Source organism: Rhipicephalus sanguineus, chromosome 8 (genome assembly GCF_013339695.2).
Source record: "Rhipicephalus sanguineus isolate Rsan-2018 chromosome 8, BIME_Rsan_1.4, whole genome shotgun sequence".
NCBI classification, from domain to species: Eukaryota; Metazoa; Arthropoda; class Arachnida; order Ixodida; family Ixodidae; genus Rhipicephalus; species Rhipicephalus sanguineus.
This window is the reverse complement of record NC_051183.1, coordinates 78,674,780-78,688,632: the sequence shown is the minus strand read 5'-3', so window position 1 is coordinate 78,688,632 and position 13,853 is coordinate 78,674,780. Positions and strand designations below refer to the sequence as shown.

The window sequence follows — 13,853 nt, the reverse complement described above, 5'->3', positions numbered from 1 at the left end:
CGAGACTTTTAAATTACATAAATACAACATTTCCAAAGGTAATAAGCTTGCTATTTGTTCCCATTGTGGACCAAAAAACAATTTCATTCAAATTAGATGAAGCTATTTTGAAAACTGAAAACATGAGATATTTACAAAGGCTTACTATTGCCAGAAATGGACCCAAAATCGATTTTATCCAAATTCGACGAAACAAAAAAAAAAAAACGAAAATATCGAGATTTAAAAAGGCTATACTATTTCGTGAAAAGTACGTATATATATATATCTGCGCACATCATCAAAAAGTCAGTCGTAATCTGTCGAGAAATCAATTTCCTTTTTCAGTTGTAATAGCGATGGCGAACTGACAGTATTTGCACAAAGGTTAATGCAATATGCTTCAATAATATGGCGTTCAAAGTTGTCATGCAGCCGATTGGAAAACATGGTGCAAATAACAGTGCGCGTTGTAACAGTGCACGACTGAGCACTGGTTACCGATAGCTTACCGATAAATGTGGTGGTCCATTGCGTAATTTCCTACCGAGAAGGTTAACAATATAGCGCTCGAGCTAGAGCGTCCGCCCTCTCGTTTCGCTCTAGGCCGAGCGGAGCGCCAGCCTCCCTCCCAGTTGCCACCACCCCACACTACACACAATGGCCTTCGCGAGGTGGAAGACAGTGACCCTGCTCGAATGGCTCCGCGAGAGCTTCTTGCTAATCAGTGATGCGCACGGCGGAAATATGGCGCCCCCCATAAATCTCTCAAAGGGGAAGACGCAATGGACCCCCGTAGAATTCAAACGGGGGTCTGTGCAAATTTGTTGCGATTACGCGAAATTTTTCCGACGCTGTATGGGCGCGATTGCCGTGGTGTCATGACTCGCCACCAACCCTGTACCATTATTTCACGGGGTTGCAGTAAAACGCCAAATAACCTCAACTGCCCACAGCATAAGTACAGCATAGAAAACTCGTTGCATTTTGATGAAATATTTGAAGGTAAGGCTGTACTAGCCTTTGCAAATATGCATCACTGTGCCTCAGGGCAGGCGTTCGAGGAAATAAACTTTGCAGCGGCAAACCAGAACTGCATGCTTCTTTAAAAGAGAACGTATCGGTGCCACTTCAGTGGCTACGTGGTAAACCCAATGACAGTCGTTTCAGCTTCTCTGCTCATTTATCGCCACAGTGTGTGAGGGCGGAGATTTTCTCTTGTGTTTTCACATTTGTCCCAGTCTTCGTTGTCCCACAGACTAGGACAACATAAGCATAGAAACAAGGCTTCTGTGTGCGCTGCAACGTTTCCATCCTGCATTACCACCAAGCCACTCTCGTAATATTTTACTCGAACAGGTATTCGCATGTACCACTACCTTCCGTAATACCATCGAACCTTGAGGGTACGATCATAACCATATTTATAAGCAAATGAGCACACGCATAACCAATTCCGACCTTTTTATTTGAATTCTGGGCAGGTTCGCGTAGTTCCGTGGTTGTTGAGAGCTCGAAGGTTCCGCATTTATATTGCTTGCCCACTTTAAGTGGTCGCGAGCACAAATGTTACTGAAGGCTTGAAGAGGTTCCGAGGCGTTCGAAGTGAAACTTCCATGGAAGGACATGCGCAAAACGCAGTATCTTTGACGTGCTATGCTGCATTGCTCCTTGGAATCGCATTTCGCTCGTGTCCCTGCTGAACGTCGACTCGACTTCTTCCAGAATATTACAGCCGCACGTGGTGTAGCGCCGAGTGGATGCCATAGTAGACAACAGATTGGATTGACCCGGAATGCCCCGTACGTCTCTGTAAAAAGCAAAAAAAATTATGGCGATTTTAATAGCAGAAACTGCTGTAATTCAAGAACGGCAATGTGTTAACAATTTTCGATGACGCTGATGCAGCTCAGAGACGTTGGCATGACCTTGGTCGAGCCTGAAGATCGGATTCACGGAACGAGGCGCTTTCTTGGTTTTACCTGGAGGAGTAGGGCTATCGCCTTAAAAGCCTTTAGGGTATACCTTTAAGCTAGTTGCATAGAATGAATCATAGTTGAAATCAAGAAGAAGAAATGAATACGAGCCGGGCACGTAGCACGTCGGCAGGATAACCGGTGGTCATTAAGGGTAACTGACTGGATTCCAGGAGATGGCAAACGCGTGAGGGAGAGACAGAAAATTAGGTGGGTAGAAATTTGTAGGTATAACGTGGCAGCAGAAAGCACAGGACCGGGTTGATTGGCGGAACATTGGAGAGGCCTTTGCCCTGCAGTGGGCGTAGACAGGCTGATGATAGAATGAGGCACTATTTCTGCACAGTATGGCTTGGCAAGGGAACGCCGCTCTTAGAATCCGCGCCCTTGCGACGTGCACTAAAATAGAGTGTCCATTTTAGTACGCTCCCATTGGCTGAATCTTGAGAGCGAACGGGCCGGCACCAAAAGTGATCCCCGTTTTCAATTCCTATCAAATGAGCGCACGCTGAAACGGATAGTATAGTTAGTGGATCCCTGCAGAATACCACCCCTGCTGTCATGGTTGTGGAGTGTGATGAGTCCTCGAAACATGATGATCCCACGCCGTGCGGTCATGCATGCTTGAAGACGCATCCCAATAAACGCCCCCGCACTGCTTAACCGATTCATCCTGCGTCGTAGTCCACCATAGGAGCTGCTCAGTAATCGCGGGCATGTCTTTTCACCCGAAGCCTTCGAGTGAGCACACTCTCAACTAATGACCTTACTGAACACTTTAACCGTGTGATCGGCGACATAATTGAGGAGGACGAGGACTAAACATTTTATTCAAAAGGCAAACTGAGGTTCCCGTGGGTGGAGCCCCTATTTCAGGGGCCCACTGGCTTCGTAACTTACGCTTACGACACCTCTACTGAATCACCATTCGTTTTATTGTGCGGTCGCCACCCATCGAACATAATTCACCCAATTCTTCCCTGCCACCCACATGCTTTTGAGTCTACAGCAGCTATTTCAGCCGCTGCAAGGCATGCTGATCTCGCGCGCGCGATGACTGCGCACGCACGCACGCACGCACGTAAAATTGTTTCTCTCTCTCTCTAGGTTACTTCCTAATTTGCCGAGAAAACGTTGTAGCACAAGCGCAACATTTAACTGATGTTCCCTAACTACCTAGAGTGGTTGTAAACGAAAATGTAAACGCAAAGTGGAGCTGCTACCCCATATCTGCAGCTATGAGAAATCAATTCTAGCACATATACTATCCGATGTTTCCGAACACGTTCCTGGCGAGTTGACGCCACCTTGCATCGAAACTTGCTTCGCGTCAGACCTTACTAGAAATTCCACGAAGCTTACGTCGAGCGCATAAGAAATAAGCTTGCCCTCGCGAAGTTGGCTACGCTTAGCTGTCAGGGAGACATTAATTTGCTGCAAGAACGTGATGATACCGATGGCAGAGAAAAAAGGGATGAACACTTACCATAAGGTCCAGTTGCGCTTTTGTCGCCACGTGGTCGAGCAGCCCCCTTTTCTCGAGAACATCCCGCCCAGGAGGGACTCTGTGCCACCAGGCACGTCACTGAGCAGCCCTAGCCTGCTGGAATGAACGCAAATGAGTTGTTGAAGTTTCGCCCTGATGTAAACGCCACCGCCGCAGTCGGCAATGAACCCGTGCCCAAGAGCTTAGTAGCGCAGCAGCTTATGAAGTAGTAATGAATAAAATTAATAATTGACCTAAAGATTGGAATTTGTCTTTCATCAAATTGAGCGATATTCCATCTCGGCCTGCATCTTTCACCACTGCGGTTCGATGTAAAAACAACGTCAAGTCCCTGACTGGCTGTATTGTGTACACTGTACATGTATGAGCACAATCTTGACATTTTGGTGTAGACCTGGAATGAAGGAATGTGCCAACTTGGCGCAGGTTCAGTGCAGTTGTCCATCTTTTAGCGCCTTAGTAAATCTTTTAATGTAGGTAGAGTGCACAGCGTATGTCCGCCTTGACGCCATTTGATAAATTAAGCGGCCTAGGCTTTACCTTAGCTCGAAAAAGAAATGTCGGGCTTTGCAACCCGTGACACCGGTGGTGGTGTGGTGTGGTACCAACTAAGCGGCAAGTATGAGCTTCCAGGGGGCTCCACAATGCACGCCAACTGTGCTTCTGCCTGAACATTAGCAACTTCGTTATTGTCTATACTCATCAGAGGCATGCTTTCTGGGGCTCTGATGCTAATTTTGAGTTGCAATGAATAAATGTGGGCTAGGGCGATAGATGCTGGTCCTTCACGAATACAGAGGCAAGGACAGCCTAGAGGGACCGACCTCAGAGAATCAGGCGCTACGGGAGATATTGAACTAAGTAAGTAATTTGAAGCTTTCGTACTATTGTATGCCGTTGTAGAGGCTGGGGAACATTAGCTCCACTTTCTTTCCAATAATAATATAATAATTGTTGGAGTTTAACGTCTCCAAACCACGATATGATTATGAGGAACGCCGTAGTGGGCGGCATCGGAAATGTCGACCACCAGGGGTTCTTTAAAGTTCGCCTAAATCTAGTACACGAGTCTCAACCAGCTCCGCAGCAACATAATGAAGGTTGCATAGCTAAGGCATTATTAAACACTTGCATTTGAAAGTAATGCTGTTAGCACTTTTGAAATGCCATTTCATAACAAACGTCTCGTGGATAATAAAGTTGAAGACGTAAAAAGGGTAATCACACTCATTTCACTCATTGAGGAGGCAGCAAGATCACTGTGCTCTATAGCGTATCGCACTGTATTAACACCTCACACAAGACGCAGGGCGACAATAGCAGTGTGACAAATGAGATGCCCTGTGAGAAAAATTCATGTCATAGCGCAATAGTTGCCATCTCTCTCGACAAAGACACACAAAAGCAAGGGGTGTGAGCAGGCCTGTCGGTATTCCATAATTACGTGCATAGCGCAGAATGATAAAAATAAATGTCCGACAAGATTCTGGTCCTCCTGTGTTCGTGTGTCTCTCTCTCTACGCTGTCCGCGCAATTAAGGCAAACAAGAGCTCCAAAATCTAGCATTGAAGTATTACACACCTTTTTGTCGAAAGCCTGACAGTACGATTCAGGATGGACACCGTGGACCCCGCTGCAACGTCATTGGACAGACTGACACTGCGAGTTGGTTTGCAGGCGGTCAGTCACGACCACCAAACGCGATTGGGTGGCCTCACGCCGGGAGCTGGAGTCCACACGACGAACTTCACCACGTCACTGGGCCGACTAACGCCGAGAATCGGTTTGCAGGGTACTCCACAGCAACAGCAACGTCGCCAGGAAGAGTTGTGCCAAGAAAGCTCTTAGTTTTGCCTTTGTGAACCTCCTGACAGAATTCCCAGTTCTCGCATGGTCGTAGCTGGCTCTGCAGAGACAAGCGCCAGATGTACGATCCGGTAAGTATTTCCTCACAATGATATTTATTTACTATGAGGGATGGACGGTGCAGTTCCGATTGCACATATGACTCTGAACATAATTAAAAACACTACAAAAGCTGAAGGCCAATGCATTACGAGTTGCTTGTACAAACCACGGGCCGTGAATACATCGCATATTAGCAAAGCAGGAGTTGCCCGAATACAGAGTATGAACTACCCTCAAGCCGCAAGTCGAGCGATTAACTTAGCTCGTAAAAGTGCTGGGTTACCAAACTCGCTGCGCAATAGGTGGGATCTTGGTCTCACTATTTGTGAAACTTCTCCAGCTTCAACTGCCTGCCAAGCACAAAATGGAGTACAGTATCAACACTTTACGAGTTACGTCGTGGCATTACTCACCAAGTGCCACTGAGGTACGGCGCATTCCGCTTCTAAATTCACCTCCTCCACTGTCATGGAGACGACCCGGATGTACTGGCATGCGGCGTTCTGCATGTGAGATTTATACAGAAATAAGCAGCATTAATACGCAAAAGTGAGTCATTTTTAAGCACTCTCTTCTATCTTAGACACTTATCACACGTCTGAACTGTGGCACGGCGTAATTGTCAATGGTACACATCGTGAACGTCATAAAATATCCTCAGGCAATGTCGTGTGCCTGCACGAACAGGTTACTAGAGGTTCGGATATTGTTCTAACAACGTAGGAGGTTAACGGCTTCGTCCATTGTGCCTAAATAGCGGCTGCATATAAAGCAGCTTTATCTCTTGGCCTCTTCTAGATATGACGTCAGGCTTACGTTCGCAGGCTAGTCACGAGGCACCAACGTGCTCGTTAGAGATTCTGCATAATATGCAAGGCAAAAACAAAATTCTGCATCCGCAATTAAGCTCTGCACCAAACAACACTGGGTACACCACACACACAAGACACACAGCGCTGTCTCTTTTTCGATGTCGTCGTCGTTCCTTGCGCTGTAAAACATTGAATTTCGCTGCACCAACCAGTCCAACGCTCAGTACAGTCAACGTGAAAAGTTCAACATTTGCCTCACGACATCAATGCGGAATAATTTGTAATCCGAATCAGTGAGAATAATGCGTGTACTGTCGGCCGCAAAAGTTTGCGGGATCTGCAGCGCGTGGCGGAGCGATCGAAAACTGCATTGCTGCGTCCCCTACCGTGACGCGGCGGGTGTTGAGGCTATCGGCCGCGGCCTCCGCGATTAGATCCCGCAACGGCACGTTGTCTAAACGCGCCGTCGCTAATCGCCGAGGCCGATAGCCTGAACACCGGCCGCATCATGGTAGGTGACGCAGCAATGCAGTTTTCGATCGCTCCGCCACGCGCTGCAGATCCCGCAAACTTTTGCGGCCGACAGTACGTGCGCACGTCTGTCAGATAAGGCGAAACATTAAAATTTATCTTACGGCTGCGGGTTGTAAACCTGAGGCTCCATCTTCAGCATCCGAAAGCCCAACGCACAGGACTAAACATCCACGCTTGCTGAAGACGCGAGGAATACATCGCACCGGCGTCAAATAATGTAAAAGAAGAATATCTTATATGAAGCCTTTGTTGAAACATTTCCGTGTGGTTCAATAAAAGTCAACCCTAGGACATGTAAAATGGGACAGAATTGTACGCATCGTACCACATATCATATATTATGTACTACCTTAATGAACTCGGCTCAAGTACCCTTAATTCACAGCTTGCCAAATCGTTATCTCGAATAATGTGAGAGATGAAGAAAATTAATTTAACGACGGAATTGTTGGCGAAGTGGCAAACGTCCTTCGCTCTTACTGAACCGTGTCGCAGATTTGTCTACTTGCTGCCCAAAAGCGCTAATAATAATATATGGGGTTTTACGTCCCAAAACCACGCTATGATTACGGAGGACGCCGTAGTGGAGGGGTCCGGGAATTCTGACCATCTGGTGTTCTTTAACGTGCATTGACATGGCACAGTACGCGGGCCTGTAGCATTTCGCCTCCATCGAAACGCGACTGCCGCGGTCGGGATCGAGCCTGCGACCTTCGGATCGGCAGCCGAGCACAGTAACCACTATACCACCGAGGCGCACTGCCCAAAAGAACTGTCATAATAGTGTGGAAAATGATAGTAATCATGTAGGTGAAAGCTTACCACGTGGCTCTGCCAGATCTCTTGTCGAGGACATCCTGCCGAGGGACACATATGCCACTGGCAGACACTTCACAGGTATATCCCTGCAATTCAAAGAAGGTTTAAAAGTTTGCCGCCGCAGCGTAGATATGAAGCACGCGTCATCTATTTTGAAGTAGCTTGGTAAAGCGGCTTTTGACGATGATGAGAAGACTGTTGACTAAAAGGTTTCTGGACAGTTGGTGGGGTCCTCAGTCCAAGGGCTCCACTTGCCCTTGCCCCTTGTATGTAGGCAGAATAATAAAGGCATTGTGCTACAGGTGCCCACTGTAGTGGGAGTTGGCAAGAATGCTACGATGACAATTTTTGTTTAAAAATTATGGTTACACAAGAAACAACTGGGAAGCAGAAGCTCCGCGGCGATAAGCAGCCAAGCTATCACGAGCATACCTAGCCAGCCCACCAGTACGTCTTAGTCTATAATGTGTAGAAGTGGGAAGAATTTCCCCGTCTTGCTAGAGGGCACTGCACTAGCTGCACAGCGCCGTGCTCGCTCCTCCCTCGCTCTCTATTCCTTTCGCTGGGTAAGGAACGTGCTACGACACTTCATGGTACCACACTCAACAACGATCAAGGCCATGGCATTTATGTAGGTTGTGAGGATAGCAGTTTGCATAGTTCGAGACCCGATATCTAATACAGACTTTTTCGAACAGCATAATTTAGATTTGCTCTTGAACATGACACGCCATGGTAAGTTGTAAGATGCAAAAACCTTGCAACCAGATGGCTATGTGGCAAATGTATCTGGGGTGTGAATGGGATTACTTCACCCACCTGAAAATTTGATTAAGACGTTCATTTCAAGGTAAAATGAAGGGGGTAGTTATATAAATGCATGCGTATAAAACAACAGAACTGAATTCATTCTAACACTTTACTGTTTTGGTCCCTGGAGAGGCTAGCTTACCAGCGTTTTGTTGAGTTAGGGGAGATCAGATTTAAGAGAGTTAGCTGCTAGGCTTACTTCGAATTCAATCCAATTTGTTGCTATTGCATTCATTGCTTCACCCTTGCGGCGATACGGCATATTTTATAATAGTTGTGTCACAACAAAATCTCCACACAAATTAATGAGCAAAATTAGGGCACGGTTACACAGCTGAGATACCATTAGTAACGATGGAAATGTTGTACTCCGTGCTAATTCTTTAAGAACGAAGCAGAACCAGCAATGAAGAAGTCGGTATCAAACCTGTATTTGTCACCGAGGAAGCAACGGCAAGAGCAGTGAAATTGGACTCCACCAGCAGCCATCTCATTCATATGGCAATCCGCTGCCAGCAGACCCGGCTGAGTTGCACAACGGGGGGTACAATGCAATAACTGTACATGTATACGAGGCATATCACACGTTACACGTGTCAATACAGTCGCATGAAATGTATGACAGTAAGTGCCAAAATTCTTTGACATGCTTAACACATTTTGCAGGGGGAGCAACAAAATTTTCCGCTTGGGATCGAATTGGATGAATAAATTTAATCCGGATTGAATCAAATATTTTGTGCTAATATTTTCAAATAATACTAATATCATGAGTTTTTCAAAGTGCTTTGTCCCTTTGGGTTGTTCAGTACAACCGAAGGAATTTACCAGGCAATTAAGCCAATGAGAGCATAGGTGACACTATTGTCTTTTTAGCTGTAGTAATTAAATGACACATCGAAATGAATTACGGGCGAACAAAAAATCTTTCTCTTTGTAGGATCCGAACGCACACCTTTGAATTACGCGTAATTCGAAGCTTTAATTGGAATGATTCCATCTGCCACACATCGCTTTCACTGAGCCTGTCAAAGAATAAACATTGCAGGTTAACGCTTACCACAGTGTCTAGCCGGCTTGTCGGCCGAGAACATCACCTCGCTAAGGGACATTGTTTACTGGTCTCCCCCTGTAATTCAAACAACAAACAACGGCAATATTAAAGGCCCGTCATTTGAAAGAGTCGATTTCATCTACCAAAGTGCAACGTTTCGTACGCAAATGCTTCCGACTCACGTCTTGTGCGTATGCAAGGTAATACATGTCTCGGTCCATGAACTCACGACGCCATCGAATAATCACATCCCAAGATCAACGCAGCGCGCCTTTCTGAAAATGTCCATCTGTACCAAAGATTGCGTGTTACCTTCCGCAGCATAGCATGTTGCCAAGCCGCTTCAGAACAACTACGAATAATCAGACACAGATCCCTATTGCTTGTCGCTCGTAAACGCCGCATCACTATAACAGACGGGCATTCGAACTGGGGTTAGACCATGCTGAACGAATGAATCTTGTCAATATGCCTATATCGTTGCCGCAATTAGGCACTAGTTTAAGGCTCGCTTATTGAGTAGCAGAAGTAAACAATGCTTACTTTATGCCGCAACGTCAGCGCGGGGGCTCATGCCGGGAACGAACCTAGTTGTAAGGGATTCCACAGCCCAACTGTGCAATCTGCGTCTGAAGCTATTCAGTGAAGCTGAGAAAGCGGGTGATAATGGCCCTCCCACTGTGCGCCATTTCCCCAAGGTAGGCAAGGCTGTTAGCAATAAACATAGCGCAACTTATTTTAATGAGCTCACTCTTAAGAATAAAACAAAGCTTGAGTTCTGCGCTTGCCCTGTGACCAACTTTGTCCATGGTGCCACCGGAAATTCCACTGGTTGTAAGGGTGGTTGTAGGCTAGTAGCCTTGCAAGCCACCTAGCGATCTTGAACGGTCGTCGACCGGCTCCTGTAGTGCCCAAAAGCGTCACCAATGCCTGGTGATCCGTGCGCCCCCACAAGTACACCCTCCAGTGCTCACAGGCCCAGATGCATGCTAGGGCTTCTAATTCGCCTGTCCGAGTACTTTTCTTGGTCTGTCAGTCGTCTGGAAGCAAAAGCGATGGCGACCAAGTCGTGCCCTTGAGAGAGCTGAAGTACGGCTCCTAAGCCGATTGTGGAAGTATCAGTGGTCGCGATTGTTTCCAGAGCCGGGTCAAACAGCTGCAAGCACGTGCTGCACAATAATCGTTTCATTTCCTCAAAAAAAAAAGCTTGCTATCTTACGTCCCAAATGAACGGCGTATCCTTGCGTAGCGATTCTCGGAGCGGATCGACAAGTTCGGCGTAACGTGGAATAAGTTTGGCATAGTACGTCCGGCCATGCCCAACCATGAATGAAGTGCGCCTCTACCGGCTGGCGCAGGCGCATTTTGTATGGCAGCCACGTTTTTTAACGTGCATACAAGTCCAGGTACGCTGTTCTTTAATTTCGCTCCGATCTTAATGAGGCCGCCATTGCGGTAAATTGACGGAGAAGTTGGGACGTCAGACGCGAGACCGAGTTGGTTGTAGCACATATTCATTCAAGGCATGGTCTCTGGGGCACCAATGCTAATTTGATCGATGGTAGAACGTGTAAATGCGGGTTAGGAATATAGATGCCGGTCCTACGAATACGGAGGCAAGCACAGCCTATAGGGACCGAAGAGAATCGGGCGCTACCCGATATATTGAAGTAATTAGAAGCTTTCGTACCATAGTATGCCGTTGCTTAAGGAGGGAACATGAGGTCCGTTTTCTTTTATGACGAGAAACGTCAGCAAGTTGCCCGAGCTCCTCTGCCAATAGAGCCGCTTTCGAGAACTATAAACGGCGTCCAGCAAATACCTGCAAACAAATTGAGAACGTCCTCGGTAACAAAAGAAATTGGAATTCGAAAGTAGCAAGTAAGCAGGGAACTTTGAACACAATTTCCTGCAATCGCGAACAAGAAGTGATCAAGCGCGATGGGGACAGAGGTTTCTTGGCCCAGCATTCATTTTGGTAGCACAAAACATCTGTTAAAATTACTCCGACATAAAAACGGAGAAGTCGGCCTGCCTGAATGCTCTGACCTGCTCTTCAGCGTAGGGGAAGAGAAGGGGGTCGCAAACAGGTATTATTAGTCGGGGCAGCCAGCAGTGCAGTGCAGCGTTACTGAAACCAAGGCACGCTCTTGTTTTCTGACGGTTTTCAGCGTAGTAATGCTGCTGCACAAATGCATTCTCGTAAGCATGCGGACACCACCATAAAATAATCGATTATTTTAAAACCCTCTCAGGCCCAGCGATAACAATTGGAATCGTCAAGTTTGTTGGTCTGTGAACGGCACGCTGCTCCGCTACGACCGATTAGAATCCGCCCAAAAGAAGCTGCCATAATAGAGTCATTCGGCTGCCAAATACAAGTAAGACCTGCCATGAATAAAGAAACATTGCAGGTAAACGCTTACCAAGTGTTTCGGCTGGCTCGCTGGTCGAGAACGTCACCTTGCTGAGGGACTCATCGTTGGCACATTAAAGGTCTCCCCCTGCATTTCAAACAGCAACAGCGATGTTAAATACCCGTGATTTGAAAGCCGTGGTTCCATTACCAAGGTGCCATGTTCGGCGTGCAAATTCTTTAAACATTCGCGTCTTGCGCGAATACAGTGCAATTATAAACATTAACGCAGCGTGCCTTTCCGGATATGTTCACTTGCACTTATGATTGCGCTATGTCGTCAACCCGCTTTATAAGAAATCCTACGATCCATCAAGAGAAAGGCCATCCCGATTGCCTGTCGCTCGTATAATTGCGGCATCGTCCTCACTGACTCGGGCATTCAAATATTGACTTTAGTATCGTTCTCAGTCAGCAGCTAGTACAGCTGTCAATATCTTCACGTAGTAATGACGGTGAAAGCGGCAGGTGCTATGGTAGAGACGAAACTATTGGGCGAACCTGTGCTCGGAAAACTAAAGAACCCAAAGTACAAGCAATGCACGCTGTAGACTGGTCTGCCGTTTGTAATCTGTTGCGCGAGTAATCTGAACACACTCATTTCAATGTGCACGCCCCGAATGCTGACAGAAACCCTTAGTACTCATCTTGCCCTCCATATCGTAAGATGTTTCTGTCGCAGTGACTTCGCGATCTGTATATTACGAACCTTCCAGAATCAAGAAATCTTCTAGAGACATTGAAGTCATAGCGATTAACTTAATTCGTTGAAATGTTGGGTTATGAAACTCGCTGCCTTATGTGTGGGATCGAAGCCGATCCTTTCGAGTATGACATGGAGTACAGTGTCGCCACCTTGCGAATGACACCACTCGCCAAGTGCCACTGCGGCGTGGAGAAAGCCGCTTCGGAATAATTCTGTCATGGACACGACCCAGGTGCAATGGCGCGCAGCGTTCTGTATAAAAGATGTACAGAGCAATAAGCGAATCAAGAAATCTCTAGAAGACATTGAAGTCATAGCGATTAACTTAATTCGTTGAAGTGTTAGGTTATTAAACTCGCTGCCTAATGTGTGAGATTGAAGCCGATCCTTTCGAGTACGACATGGAGTACAGTGTGGCCACCTTGCGATTAATACACGGCACTACTCACGAAGTGCCACTGTGGCGTGGGGAAAGCCGCCTCGGAATTCCTCTGCAGTCATGGACACGACCCAGGTGCAATGGCGCGCAGCGTTCTGTATAAATGATGTACAGAGCAATAAGCAGCATGAAATGAAACAAAAATTAATGGGGTGCGCGGCACATCTGCATTGCATTATGCTTTAGCAAAGGTGGATCATTTATACAGTTATCAGCGCGGATAGTTTGAGGCTACAATCTTGTCTCGGTCGTTACCACATGTTGAACGGAGGCCCAGTAGTATCAGTGGTACACACCGTCAACGTCATGCAATATGCCTCAGACGTATGTCCAGATACCGACGTCATAGGAGAACTGCATTCAACGCAGACAATGTCGTGTGGTTGCACGAGCTGGTTATTCAGATACTAACAACGTAGGAGATTAGCGGCTTCATACGCAAGTGACGATGCATTCTGTGTCTGAATGAATGTTGTATATAGAGCTGTCTATCAGGCCTGTTGTAGAAATGACATGCTTACATTGCGTACCGAAGTCTGGACGACTAGCTGAACGTGAGGAGACAGGCTTATGCCGAGGCACCACACCAAGGTGTGAATGATACGAGAAAAAAAAACGTGTGCACCAGACACACACAGTTTAAACGGTTGGCAATTTTATGCCGTAGGAAAAGGAATATGACATAATTGCGCAAGAACTCGTTTCGCAGAAATTCTGGTGTCGGCGTAGGCTTCGGCGTCGTCGGTTGCGAGTGATAATTCAGCGTTGTCCGTAAGCGAAAATTCAAGCTAGACGCAAATAAAGTAATAAAAGTGTTCGATTTTGCATCGAGAATCGGGCCTGGGACTTCTGCAGGTTATTTTACCACAGAGGCACGCCCGTGCTGGAAATTC

The 13,853-nt window shown here is 46.8% G+C and overlaps 2 long non-coding RNA genes across 2 annotated transcripts; both read right to left on the bottom strand.

The window, feature by feature from the left end:
* Positions 1-3,432: 3,432 nt before the first annotated feature.
* Positions 3,433-5,904, bottom strand: LOC119402839 (uncharacterized). Its single transcript, XR_005185959.2, has 3 exons — positions 5,784-5,904; positions 5,044-5,368; positions 3,433-3,555 (listed from the first exon to the last, which is right to left on the bottom strand). It is a non-coding gene; the product is annotated as an uncharacterized LOC119402839 (long non-coding RNA).
* Positions 5,905-9,404: 3,500 nt separating this feature from the next.
* On the bottom strand, positions 9,405-11,879 carry LOC119402840 (uncharacterized). The gene is made up of 3 exons (XR_007417301.1): positions 11,826-11,879; positions 11,090-11,221; positions 9,405-9,474 (listed from the first exon to the last, which is right to left on the bottom strand). It is a non-coding gene; the product is annotated as an uncharacterized LOC119402840 (long non-coding RNA).
* Positions 11,880-13,853: the final 1,974 nt, after the last annotated feature.